Source organism: Aythya ferina, assembly GCF_964211825.1.
Source record: "Aythya ferina genome assembly, chromosome: Z".
In the NCBI taxonomy this organism is placed as follows: Eukaryota; Metazoa; Chordata; class Aves; order Anseriformes; family Anatidae; genus Aythya; species Aythya ferina.
In genome coordinates, this window is record NC_140299.1 from 27,529,307 (window position 1) to 27,544,092 (window position 14,786).

The window sequence follows — 14,786 nt, forward strand, 5'->3', positions numbered from 1 at the left end:
ACAAAATCCCAGAGAGAACAATAAGAAGATAAGCACAACAGCTTATTTAGTCTTTTCCAGCAATGGGTGATATTTTTATGAAGTGCTTAGCTCCTGCTTTATTCTCTAATAGGATGTGATATGTCTTACAAGTGCAAAGTGCTGCAAATCCCATCCTTAGGTGACGCTGCATCTTCTGAAGCCTGTGAACATGATGATGCACACTGGAGACTAACAGGACTGTTTGTTTAGTGGATTACAGGATCAAATTATTAGTGCTCACACATTCAGAAGACCCCTGTGTGGTTGATCTCTCCATGTATTCATTTCAGTGTCAGCTGTTGGCAAAGAAGATGGAAAGGGAATATATATTGCAGGCAAGGGATTGAATAGAAAAGAAAAATGTCTTAATGGTAATTATTTATTTATTTATTTATTTTTATTAGTACAGTAAAGAAATTTTCAGAGTGTGCTATTTCTACTCATAACCAAAATGTTGAAAGTCATTGACAGGTAGTTCAAACTCAGATTTTACTGTTTACAAAAGTAAACTGTATAATTTTACAAAAAACAAAAAAAAACCAAAAAAACCAAACAAAAACAACAAAACAAAACAACAACAACAACAACAGCAACAAAAAACAACCAACCGTTTAAGTTTACAAAACCTAAAAACTATTGAAATATCTTGCAGATGAACATGTCACTGAAAGATTATATTTGCCTTGGATTTTGTAAGATATGATACTAATGATACAACAACTGATTTTATAATAACAGTGTATCTGATTAGTCTAATATTTCTGAACTAAATAAAGACAAACTCTAGGCAAACCTGAGAAATGGTCAAAAACATATGGACTTGAAAAAATGCTAGTGAAATTCAAGAATCAAATTATTCTGGATCTGCTCGTGCAAAAATTGTTAGCTGGGTTTGCTCTGAAAGTGCCTGATTGTCCCTTGCTGGGGAGCAGCGACCCTTGTTTACACAGACACACAGTGGCATTCCTGTGATGTCTGAGCATGTGTTAATTCACACTCCTGACCACACACACTAAAGGTGTGGTTCAGCCATTGCACCATGTGGTTGCAGCAAATCTTCACGGGCAACTGTCTGCTAAAGGCTATGACCCTCCATTCCCCATGTGCCCTGCTCATGGTATGAAGATCATTGGTGATTCTGGACACTGGAAATAAGTCAGCTTCTTTGAGTGTCTGTTTGTTTGGTCACTTTTTTATTTTTATTTTAATTTTTATTATTTTTATTTTTATTATTTTTATTTTTATTCCTGGGCTGAATCATTCAATGTGCATTCCTGAAAATGCCATCCTGTGGAAAGAGTTGCACATTATGTGATCTTACAAGGACAATCCCTCTTTCCTCTGCAAAATCTTTCCTGACCTTAACTCCCTGAATGTACTTGCAGAATGATTTGATTTGTATCAGTTTTAAAGAACAAATTATGATATTTTTCTTTTGCTACATTGGTCCTTTGGCCATTTGGACAGCATTATGGAAAATGAATTTTGATCTTGTTCCCCTTCACTCAGATTTAGGGCATATGCCCTGCTGTTGCAAGTTGCATGTGACAGTTTTCACTGACGGAGAATCTGTTTCCTAGGTTTTGAAAGAGAACTAGATCTACCCCGAAGAGTCTTGCCTTTTATGTCTGTTGTTAGCAAGAACCACTCACTCCCTTCTGGGACCTTCCCTCTCCCTCAATTGGGACATTTTAACGCTACAGGTTTTTTTTTGTTTGTTTGTTTGTTTTTTAGTTTTCTTTCCAGCGTGACTCCAGAATTGTTCTGTTTACTCAGAGTAAAGAAAATCAAGACGTGGCCAGCATCGGACATTTGGTTTCTGATTTGGTTTCATCCTGAAAGTAGAGTTCACATGAAAAACAGTAATTTCAGTAAATCAGCTAGCTTTTTCAAAGTAATCTCTGTACAGGCTAGCAGTTGGAAAGGCCAGGTGTATTGCTCCGAGTTCCTAGCATACACACAAGCTGGAAGATGCTGAGAATAGCACAGAGATTTTCAGTGAGCTCAGTCACTGTGAAAAATACACATCCAAACTGACCATGCAGAGATGTGTCATAAGCCTGAATACACATTCCTCTTGCACACAAAACCAAAGCTCAGGCTTGTTGGTTGGGAATGCACGTGAGTTAGGAGACAAAGTCTATATAGCATCCTTGAAAGGGATTTTTGTTCTGTAAGTTGTAGCATTTAAGCTTAAGTTTTTGCTCATCTTAGACTGAAGACTGAAATAATAAAAAGGAAAAATTTCTTACATGATCTAAATTTCATTTTGCTGTTGTTCTTGTTAAAAACAATCAGTTTAGGAGCCAAAGAAAACCTGGATTAGTTGTTATGCCATTTCTGCAGTATAAATTAATTTTTTAACATCCATGGTTTTATTTTCCTGAGATGGGAGAGAAACAACAATTACAAGAAATAAAAACAATCAGTGATGTTTTTTACAATGCTCTAGCAGCACAGTAAATTCAAAAACACTCAGTAAATTCAAAATACTTCAGTTGACTTCAAAGGACTCATGCTGATGTAAGAGATTAAGATCAGCTTCACAGTTATATAGGGCGGGCTGGAATCAATCTTGCCATGCATTATAAAAACCATAATCCACATAGTAACTTTATATGTGGAAAATTAACAAAAGCAATATTGCAGTTGAGCACGAGAATAATTTCACTACCAGTTGCACCCCGTTGACAGCTATTTACAGTATTGTCTTGAGAGTGCTGATTCACTCCCACAACCTGAGCAGTGGCATTATAGTTATTAAGAAAAAGAACAGAGAAGAAAACCATTCCTTATGCTATTGCTATTTGTTAACCATCTGATTTGGAAGCACTTGGGCACATACTGTGCAGATATAACCACTGTGGATGGGACAGCTGCCAAGCAGAGAACACACAATTTCTCCTTCTCCCCCTTTCATGCCCACAGCTTGGTGAATGTAGGTTGTCTTATTATGCAAGCTACCAATCTTTGCAATGTAGGTGGTTTCAGACAAATATAAGAAAGACAAACAGAATGTCTGAGAACCGAACAACAGGCTTGTCTGATGGCTTCCCCACGCTAAGGGATGATTCAGGAGCTCATTTGGGTTTCTTTTCTCTTTCCCCAGCTTATTAACCTACACGCTGTCAGATGCCTTATGACAAACTGAAAAGGCCAACGCGGTATATAGAGAGACTGTTCAGCTTTAGGTAACTTTCCACAAGCTGGCACATACTGGAGCTCACCAGTTTCTGAGTTTCTGTCCAGGGCTTATGTCTGGGTTCACTTTGCTGTTGTGTGGTTGGGTCTTGCTCTTAATCAGAAAAGCAATGCAGGCAGAGCATGTCAGGGCCTGGGGAGCAGCTTGTGCACCTGAGGGTGGAAAATAAAAGACTTCTGCAAAGACTTAGATTGCTTCCTTCTCTGAATCTTCAGTCTTAAATAAACAAACAGCAACAACCAAGCAAAAGAAATGGAATTATGATCAGCTACTTGATGCAATCTTTTTAGATTACCAAATTTTTGGTACTGTTTCTCACAGTATCCTTCTGAACAAATGTCCAGCATACAGCTGGACAAGTACATAATGTGATGGATGAACAATTGGCAGATGGGTAGGGCCCGAAGTGTTTTAGTAAACGGGGTTACATCAATCTGGTGTGCATTCATTGTGGAGGGGGGGATCCGGGGGCGGGGGGGGGGGGGGGGGGGCCGGGAGGAGGTATTCCTCAGGACTACATTTTAGGGCCTGGTCTCTTTGATACTTTCATTAATGACTTGGATGTAGGATTTGGAGGTGTACTAAGTAAATTTATCAATGACACTGAACTGGGAGGACATTGCTGACTCCCTTGAGGGCAGAGGCCTTGCATCGATATCTTGACTAGTTAGAGGGTTGGGCAATCACCAACTGCATGAAGTTCAACAAGAACAAGTGACAGATTCTGTACCTGGGATGGGGCCACCCTGGCTATGTGTACAGGTGAGGGATGAGAGGCTGGAGTTCAGCCCCACAGAAAGGGGTCTGGGGTTTCTGGTCAACAGCAAATTGACCAAAAACAGGAGCCAGCAGTGTGCCCTGGCAGCCAGGAGGGGCAACCCTACCCTGGGGTGCACCAGGCCCAGCACTGCCAGCTGGTGGGGGAAGGGATTGTCCTGCTCTGCTCTGCGCTGGGCGACCTCACCGCGAGCACTGTGCCCAGTTTGGGGTGCCACAGTATAAGAAGGACATAAAACTACTAGAGAGGGCAACAAAGGTGGTGAAGGGTCTAGAGGACAAGAAGAATGAGGAGCAGCTGAGGCCCCTTGGTTTGCTCAGCCCCGAGCAGAGCAGGCTGAGGGGAGGCCTCATGGCAGCCTGCAGCTCCCTCACGAGGGGAGCGGAGGGGCAGGCGCTGAGCTCTGCTCTCTGGGGACAGCGACAGGACCCGAGGGAACAGCATGGAGCTGGGACAGGGGAGGGTCAGGCTGGGGGTTAGGGAAAGGGTCTGCACCCAGAGGGTGGTTGGGCACTGGGACAGGCTCCCCAGGGCAGTGGTCATGGCACTGAGCCCGCTAGAGCTTGAGAAGTATTTGGACAACACTCTCAGACACATGGTTTGGATTTTTTGGGTGGTCCTGTGTGGAGCCATGAGCTGGAATCAAGATGTTTTTGGTTCCTTTCCAACTTGGGATATTTTATGATTCTATGATTTTATTCAAGGCCCAATATTGCTTTAGACTGAGTTTACACTATTGAGAATGTCTCTCAAAGGGACAATTCAGTGATGAGTAAGCCATACAGAAACACTGATGATGTTCTAGTGGGCTAATCTATCCTTGCAAAAAGAGAAAAATTGCATTATACATTAGTGAGAAAGAAGGAGTCAGTCCAATGAAATTATATTTGTAACAGCATAAAGTAATCAGACCTAACAGCAACTTTTATGAAGGGTATCATTTTTCGCCATACAAAAAATCTCACCTGACTTTAAATTATTCTTAAAACTCCTTTTACTATATACTATATAACCCTGATATCAGTCACTACAAACATACACAGCCACAAGTACAAACACTATTTCTCCAGAAACATTAAGGAACCTTGCAACACTGTTTACTGACAAATGACATCTTAGAAGGGGTATTCTGGCATTATGCATATATAGAATGACCACCACGGTGTTGAATCAGGGTATGCTTTCGGTGTGTGAACTGAAGTGAACATCCCTGATGAGCAAAAGGGAAATGTACAGCTGAAGAAATCCCAGTGGCAAGACTTCTAGTGTAGTCTGAGGTTTTTCCTGTAAATAGGGGTTTTTCCTGTGCTTTAAGTTATAACCAAATGCTTTTCTACAAAACAATAACAATCACAGATAAAGTGTTTTGCTAAAAAACAAACCAAATCAAACCAACCCAAACCAACCAACCAACCAACCAACAAGAACAAAACCCCAAGGACCAAAGCCAAAACCCCTTTAAACTTCTGAAGAGCAGAGGAAATCTAACAGACCTAAGAGCTCTGCATTTATTTTCCCCTAATTATTCTAGGCTAAATATCTTAACACTTGCTTTTTTATTTATTGATTATTGCTTTGAGCTCACGTGAGCTCATGTGTCAATCCCTATTCTCTGTCACATTCAGTCAATTAGTTCACATTGTCTGACTACTGGTTATAGCCTTCAATGCATGTGGGACCTAACACAATTATTTTCAGCTATGAAGAAATCTTACAGCAGTCTGTGGGAACATTCAGTGAACAAGGACTCTAGGAGAACAGTGCTTTCTCTGCCTAGTATTTCCAAAAGGGAACAAAAAACACAAAATGCAAGAAAATGCAAGCCCAAACCATCCAACCAAATACTTCCAGCCCTCAACCTAAACACAAAATTGAAGGAATCTTTCTTACTCTAAAGCACGAAAATATTAAAAGACTTAGAGACAAAATTTATCATCATTCATTCAAGCGTGCAGTACAGTTTTCCCAAGAATTTTCCTGTATCTACAGTCTAGCAACTATAAATCAGAAATGCACTGCTTGGTAGAAGCAGTGGTGGGTTTTCAGAATTCTGCTCTATTTTACTTCCAAAAATGGCATTTCTGAAGTACTAACAGCACTTCAACTATAGCAAAGTCTGGCCATTGAATACTTAGGAAAAATATTATAAACTAAAGGACAAATATATCTTTCAAAAATTACTACCATTCTATTTCATATAAGATAAAGAAAGTACATTAGACAGGTTTGATGATGAGTGAAATATCTGAAATGAAAAAAGCTGCAATTGCAGACTAATTACAAATATTACGTAAATCCATATTTTATTCAAATTCATTTTGAAATGTACCATCAGGCTTCCAGATGAAATGCTGTCGTATTATAGGAGGCAACAAACATCAATGCACAGGAAAAAACATACTAACAAAATTTTCTTGATATTTTCTGAAGTTTCCAAAGAGCAACATATTTTACAATACCACTTGCTGAGTCTAAACTTGTAAACACGTTGACTAATTTCAGGTTTCACTTAATGGACATTAGAGTAAATGAACACCCTTGAACAAATAATATCAGCAGGAAAGACTGCATTAATCTAGTCTAAAGACAAAATTCAGCCTTTACTGTTGTCAAATGGCCAGCTCTGAGAACTACCAAAATATTTAGCTGACTGTTTGGCAGATTTTCATGTTATGTATCTTTATACATGATACCAAATTCGAACTTGTTGACTGAAGCCAAGTTCTTGTCTACTGTTGACCTGAATAAGGCTCACAATCCTGCAAACATAAATTTATTTATGTTAAAAGATGAAAACACATCCTCTCAATCATACTACCTTGTTTTGAAATAACTTTTGGTGGTATTGTTTTAATAAAGGTTTTTTGTGATGATTGCATATAGGGTACAAGAAAGGCCTGCTTTTAAATGACTGCAGCCAATGTCATTTACCAGAAATGAATTTGCCCTAGGATGAGTTATAAAGACCACTTTAAATTATAGTAAGGTATCTATTGCCAGGAAACTCTTTAATCATTTTTAATACAAATTTCCATATTCTGTCTCCCAGAAAACTGACAAATACGGTTAGTCCAAAATTATAGTCTGCAAATGCTCATTAAAATGTTGATTAGATATTACAATTCAAAAATCAAAACTATTTAGATGACAGTGTTAAATCTGTCTGTACACACAGTTGTGAGAATACTCTGATAATACCATGATCATGAAAGACAGTTAGTTGTGTAAAATTTTCTAATATTCTGATATCTGCTAATCCAAGAAACTAGATGAAATGCAGTATAACTACAATAATATAGCAATTGGAAAAAAAATGAACGCATAATTCCATAACAACATATGCAGACTTAATGCAAAGCAATACAATAAACGGCAGTACAGTAACTGAGTATCGGTAGCTAGAGCTATACTGAGTATTGATAAGTAGAGCCACTTTATTCGTGCTGCAGCACAGAAAGGGAGTCCTTTAGATTCATCTCAGCACATCTCTGATCTCATTAGCATTCTGTCAGCTCGTTCCTGAACAGTCTACAGTAAACGTTCACTGCAGAAAAGACGACAGGAAGACAAAGCAGAGAGTGACGTATGGAAAACAATAAGGTGTCTTTACATTATTTTATTTTATTTTAATATTTTATTTTATTTTATTTTATTTTATTTTATTTTATTTTATTTTAATTTTATTTTAAAGTGATTTTTTTTTTTTTTTTAATTTCTAAGTTGATTTTTTTTTTAAATGTCTAAGTATTATTTTTACTTGGTTAAAACGCTACACGTATACTATAGTCCAGAAGGAAGATACCAATTTTCTCACAGACAATTCAGATGCAAGAGGTTGTTGTCCTAAAACAATTAAGCAAACCAGTAAATGTCTCTGTTTTTTGCCTCTGGTCTCATTTTCTCAGGATAAGACAGAATGCTACTGCTGCTATAGTTACCTCTGCATTCTCTGCTATCTGTGCTGGATGGTGGTGCAAAGGCTCGAAAACCTTCCCTCATTCTTGTTAGCATGCTGAACATGTTTCATTTTGTTCCTACTTTAAGCATATACGAAAGCTTCCCTGCCACCATTGGAAAGAGCCTGTAAAGTACAATTTATTCCCTACAGGAGAAAAAAAAATAAAAAAAAATCAAATTCTTAACATCACAGAGGTTAGTGTGGTTGTAGATCTGATACAATCATACAGACTGACCATGACCATGACCATGACCATGTTTTTTCTTGTCCACTCCTCTGCCTTATAAAGACTGTTTACTGGTCATGGGAAGTATCTACACTTCACAGTTTTCACTTGTCTGCTTTGAGGCTGGAGCTGTACTTTTCTGAATTTGTATCCATGGATTCATTTTGGTAAGAGCACAGTGGGAAAAAGTGGAAAAAATAAAATAAAACCTCTTCCAGAAATATTTTCTGAAAAACAGATGAACTTGTCCCTTAAAATTTGTTTAAATAGTATAAACAGAGTTATCCATTGTGACTTGATTTGCAGGACTTCAGATACCAATGATTTTAGCCGTACTTTATTTCTTCAGAGTCAGGAATTGCATAGAATGACCTTTCAAGGTATATGTAGGCATGAAAATGCCAGTTTCTATCTCCCCCTTTGAGTTGTGTTTTCCTGGCAGCAGTGGTGAGAGATGGGCAGAAGAGCAAGTACTATGACAGCTGTATTCTGGAAAAGAAGATTAGTCTGCCTGGAACTGGATGGAGCAACTATGCATGTCTTGTAGGACTATTTCTCAAGGAAGATTACCAGCAGGAGACAATTTTTCTTTACCCTACTCCTTTATCCTGGCATGAAATGAGACAGTAGCAACAACACTCATCCAAGGAGACGAGCAGCTCCACCTTTGGGTGGTGGAAAGGCTGCTGAGAGTGGGAACCTATGATGAGATTAGCAAAGACCTTACATCTGCTTTTCTTGATGAAGTATGGGGCTCTTGGTCTCCTTCAATCAGGATATCAAAGTCACTTAATAAGCTGGAGAAGCTGCCACATGGATGTTTGCATCCAGCATCTTAGCCTTGCTGTCCTCAAAAAGGTGATATCTGCTGTCTCAAAAAGTAAGGGATGTCTGTGACAATGAAGTCACATACCCTCAGTGACGTGTATGAGAACAATACTAAGTTGGGCATTATAGGTTTTTGCCTAAACTTCTGCAATGTGTTCCCAATAAAGAGCAACAAAAAGATGTCTGATGGCAGTCTTCAGGGTCTCATTAACATGGAACACATGACAAACAAATAAATAAAACAAACTTTAAAAAGCTGGCAGCTGCTATCATCTTTAAGAATTCATGGTGACACTGGAAAACTACTTTCAAACAAAATCAAAGTTTTTCAGCTATTAGACTGACCCCACAGGATGATCCATTAATTTGGTGGCTTTCTGTGCCCCTTTATTTTGCTTGTACTTGGTTTGCACTAGAACTCTCTTCCTAAGGGATTATCAGGTACATTTACAGGATATTCCTTTAGTGCATTGTGTTATTTTGCTTTTACTATTGACCTCTCAACACCAGGAAACACTGGTGATGCTGTAAGTCCAAAGATCACCCAAAGCACCTGAACTGCTCTGTCAGCTGCTGATGTTCACAGTCAAAGCTTTCGGTTGCTGAATACTAAAATGGAAGACTCCTCAAGTTGCTGCTAGGCATCTTCTGGAAATAATACCAAGAACTGCATGAAGGAACACAGATGCCAAAGAGCTACTTCCTATGCTGGTTTTGTAGCTTCTCTTAATTGTACAATAAAAGAAATTATAATCTTCATGGGATATTGTACCAACTCATCTCTCTATTAACATACATTTACAGCTGTAACTCAGTCTGCTTCAATAGCATTCCTCTGAATTCCTCTGCTGAGGAATTCTTTTTAAGCATTTTAGCATTCCTTTTAAACACGCAGTGAAGTCTGGGTGCACAATTTATAAGAGAGGGCCATTTGAAATGGCCTTCCTTTTATTTTACTGTCCTTCACAGAACTCTACACTGAGTTTCTCATTCATGAACAGCACTGTCTTAGGTACTGCATTGCAATGCCAATTGAAAACAGAGTTCTGGCAACAGTGTAAAGGTGTTTACTGGCAAGAACAGCAGAATGACAACAAATTATTGGGGAAAAAAGGGAGCATCTATTCCCTACAAGTGGATTTCAAATGATATATAAAGCTGGGGGAAAACATACAAGCAAACAAAACCACATAATGGATTAAACTTATCCCAAGTATAACTCCAGCCAGCTGGCCAGTATCTGGTTGTCAAAATATGTTTAATGGGGTAAGAAAAAAACAAAGCAAAGTAAAAATGTGTTCTAGAACACAGCACATACTGTTTTGTTGTTTTTATAAATCAGGATGCCTTCTATATACTGCAAATCTTTGAGATAAATTACTTGTTACTACAACTCCAATATCAAGCTATGATTTGTACCATTTTCACGGTCTCTTCATCTCCCATTTTAACTGACAGCATTTGGTGAATAATCAACCTGCTATTTTCTTACAATCACAGTAAAGAGGGGATTTAGGAAATATGTACTTATATCGCTGTGAAAACAAGATATGTGTATACACGTATGATCACTCCATGTATGATCACTCCGTGTCTAAAGCAAAAGCCTGAATTGTCTATACAGACTTCTGACTGATTGTTCTGCATAAGATATGGGCATCTTATTCCTAGACACTACTTCGGAAATTCATTTGTTTTAATGCAGTTGCACATAACAAGCTGTAAAGTGGGTTTTATGAAGCCAATAATGCAGATATAATACTTGAGGAATTCCTTTTGGTTTGGTTGTATTTATTTTTCCAAACATTTTGTTTGAGAGAAAATGAGATTGCTATCTGCTGTTTCCTTATTTTTTTTGCAGGAAAGCAAAGGGTTGTTGACTTCCTCTCCCCTCCCTTCCTTCCTTCTTTCTGAAGGTACTGTACTCATCTGAAAAAAAGAGAACGAAATGATTGTTCCTGTTCTCTTTCTTAAGTCATTTGAAACACTGTCCCTGCTAGTTTTCTAAGTTACTGCAATCTCTGCACGGGGGGGAGAGGGAGAGAGAGAGAGAGAGAGAGATTACCAACATGAGAGCAGGTAGAGAGTTTAGATTTAGGGCAAGATTCCTTCCAGCTTCAACAACTGGTAAGTTAAGTAAAAATGCTTTTATGGTTAACTCTTTAGAAGTGTGATATATATATATATACATATATATTAATTTTTTATTTTTTTTTTAAGAAAAGACATTTATCATATACACATTTAACTGATAAGAAGATAATAATCATATGCATCGACAAGCAATATATTAATTCTACAGATGTCTATAGTCTGTTTTTTAGATATCGGTCATAATAGCATGCATCTTAATCTGTGCAGGCAAGTAAATATTTTCCAGCGAGGCTGATAATATTCATAACATAATCTGCTGTGTATTTTATATGTAGGACTTCTCCTAGGAGAATCTTGTTACAGGCTTCACTCACTTTACCCTGACTGTTTCAGCAAGCTTCACTGGGCCATTGCTAGAATAATGAGAGAAGCTGTGTCACATGCAAATTGATGTATTTCATATATCATCTGCCACTCCTGAAGTCTGCGCCAACCTACCAACCTGTGCTACAGTGAGAGAAGAGTAGTTTTTTTTTTTTTTTTTTTTTCCTTCAGATGTTATTGTGTTTACAATTCCAAGTGTTTGTCTCTACTCATCCGTGTATATGAATAGTCTAGAAACAGTGACATTTAAGATGTGCTAAGACAGTTTCAGGTTCTCACATTAAAAAAGAAAAAAGAAAAAAAAAAGAAAAAAAAAAGAAAAAGAAAAAAAAATAAAAAAAAGAAAAAGAAAAAGAGGTTCACGCTACACAGTATGTAACAACATCAAGGCTGATCGCTAGTAATAGAATCTAGTAATAGAATAGATTCGGGTGTTGTCTGCTTATTTGTCATCTGTATTGTTGTAGATACAAATAGGTGTTTTTTGTTTTTGTTTTTGTTTTTCTTGTCGGGCATAAATGTAGCAGAGCTATCAGAAGCAGATCATAAAATGAGTGATTGAATGCAAGGATATGTTTCAAGTACTGGACGAGAAAATCCTCTCTCCATGCTTTTATAAATGCAGAATGCAGTGGTAGGGAGAGAACGGGGACAGGTAATCATTTCTCTGCAGAAGGGAGAGCTTGGTCATCTTCTGACCCAAGCTCTCTGAAGTGCAGGATCCTTCACAGAATGCCCAGAGCCCAGACAGAGCAGCCCCAAATGGTGGGCAGGCATCGCAGAGGGCTGGCAAGCATCTTGAGTGGCTCCAGTTCCGCTCCTGGTGCTGGTCCTGGACCTGGTCCTGCTCCCAGTGGGGTACCTGGGATGTGCTTCGATCCTGGGACAGCCCTCCGCTCTCACTCCTCACTCAACAAATGAGTGGAACAGGCTTTCTTCCCCCTCTGTCTCTGCAAGTTTTTCCATAGGAAGGAATGATCTACCCCAAATTCAGCCCGATTCCTGGGTAAGTTTTAGATTCTCTTCACTCTAGGAGCAGTAGATGGATCTGGCCACAGGAGGTGTAAATAATTTGTTTCTAGAATGCGGTAGCTCAACATTTGGTCTCGCTCAGACTATTTTGGCACCAGTGGTTAGGCTTACTGGATGATACTTAGCCCACAGAAAATGTCTGCTGATGGCAAGAAAGTGCCACATCTTGCCATGAAAACCACCTGCCACATCTGCTGCTTAGCGTACCTGGGATTAAGCTTTACCTGGCTAATATTGATATATATTAAGTAGAGGGCTTTGACAGATGTTTTGACAGTTACATGTCAAACACCTGGACACCCACTTTTTAATTCCAGTGGCAAACAGAAGAATCTCCAAAACATTCAAAAATACATAGGCTCTGTATTTGGAAATCACTGCATTACTCTGTTGTGTTTTCCTCAAACTGCAAAGCGTTACTCTAGATTGCAATCAGCTCTATGTGTTGATTTGATTAGTTCAGAAGTTCAGTTTACGTTGTACGTAAGAGCCAGTTGCTGCATTTAGTTACAGATGTTGCTTTTGAAGGTATGAAACATTAATATATTCTTTATTAGGACCATGCATATGATAAATTTGTTCTCTGAGAGGCTGTAAAAGGAGGAAATTGCCTGAAGTACATAAAATATACGTGCTCATGTTCGTATTAGGTGGGCAAGAGCAGATAATGTCATTTCTAAGCCCATTCCCTAAAAATAAATATACAGAAAGATCATTTTAATAGGAAAGATAAATAATTTGATCATGAAGATCAACCCTGAGCTTTAAAATTCATTCTTAGATTCCATCTTTCAGGTTTCTTTTTCCTTCAAATAATACTTTTTCTTCAGTCATTTGGAGCTTATTTGCTTTTGCTTTATGTATTTTATTGTTAGGATAACTGTAACGTGGTTTAGTATAATGGTAATTTGTACCACTACTACTATCTTTCTGGAGGGGTCAGAAAGAGATACTTTTGACTGGTGTGTTATCGTTATCCCACATGTTTGAGATATTTACAAGCACAGAAGGGTATATTCTGAGCCTAGTGTGAGTACCGATCCACTGCCAGTTTAGTACAAATGAAATGTTTGTGAAATTTTGGTTACCCACCTCAATGTTATTAAAAAGAATAAAATTAATTGAAGCAATAAACCAAGAATAAAAATAGAGATGTTCTTGTTTATTTCACTTAAAATCTTATTACTGCTATTTCTGAGTGTGTTATCTATATAGGTAGCACACAAAAGTAAAAAGTCACTCAGTGTATGCATGGCTTATTGTTTATTATTTTCTCACATACTTATATTAAGACATTATTTCCAGGTGATTTCTTCTCAACTATAAGGAAATATAGGCAGATTTTTGTTTGTTCTGAGAAATAAGTAAAAAAAAATCATTATATCAATGATAGCAGCAATGATATGGAAAAAAAAATTAGCCTATGGAAATCCCAAGTTAACAGGCCTGAAAAGCACAGAAACTGATAAAAGCCTTTCAGTAAATGTCAATTTTCCTTTTATAGTTAGGACAGATTGTTTAATGGCAAAAAGCACTGAGAATCTGGGTTTTGGATGCAGAATACTGGCATTGAATTACTCACACAGTAATATTTTGGAGTCTCCAATATAGATTTTTGACCAGAAGGTTTTTAATATTTGAATTGTAATGAGTTTTTACTGATTTCTCATTCTTTCAAACAAACACACAGGTAAGAGCCTTAAAAGTGCCTGGGTGTAGAGCAGTTACAGTTGGACTGAGAGACACCATGTACATCCTACAGATGCACTTATTGGCGTGTCTTTTAGGTGATTCTTTTAAGGCATTATTTAGAATGAAAGAATCACAGAGGGATGAATCACAGTAGCAACCCAAAACAAGCCTTGTATACAGAGATGGAAGGGTGTGGATTACCCCAGACAGCACTTACTGCTTCCAATCTTTGATATTACAAAGCCTCAATGAAGCAGAAAGGCACCTCTATCTGAATGGACCACTCCACTCACACAGATATGTCAGTAGAGTATTACCCTGACAGACAAAAGCAGTAAAAGCTGCATAAGATAATAGGGTTTCTGTGTGATGATGATTGACATGATGCATGTCAATCAAATTGTAAGGAAATGTCTCTTATTAGTTGATCAGAAATGATTCATAGTTTCTAAGCACAAATGCCTATCCCTCAGTGGTAATGGATCTAATAAGACAATGGATCTAATAAGACTCTTTCAAACAGACCTTACAACTGCAGTGTAGACCACTAGAGTCTGAGGGACTGATTTTA

The 14,786-nt window shown here is 38.0% G+C and overlaps 1 protein-coding gene across 2 annotated transcripts in view; it reads left to right on the plus strand.

Moving 5' to 3' along the window:
* Positions 1 to 10,984: 10,984 nt before the first annotated feature.
* The window catches only part of ZNF366 (zinc finger protein 366), a 38,049-nt gene continuing 34,247 nt past the window's right edge, over positions 10,985 to 14,786 (plus strand). The window contains exon 1 of one of the 2 annotated variants that reach the window (XM_084503130.1): positions 10,985 to 11,140. The gene's annotated coding sequence lies outside the window, so the exon portion shown is untranslated. Of the gene's footprint in view, positions 11,141 to 12,201; positions 12,498 to 14,786 lie in introns of those variants that run through there. The other variant, XM_084503131.1, reaches the window with a different exon arrangement.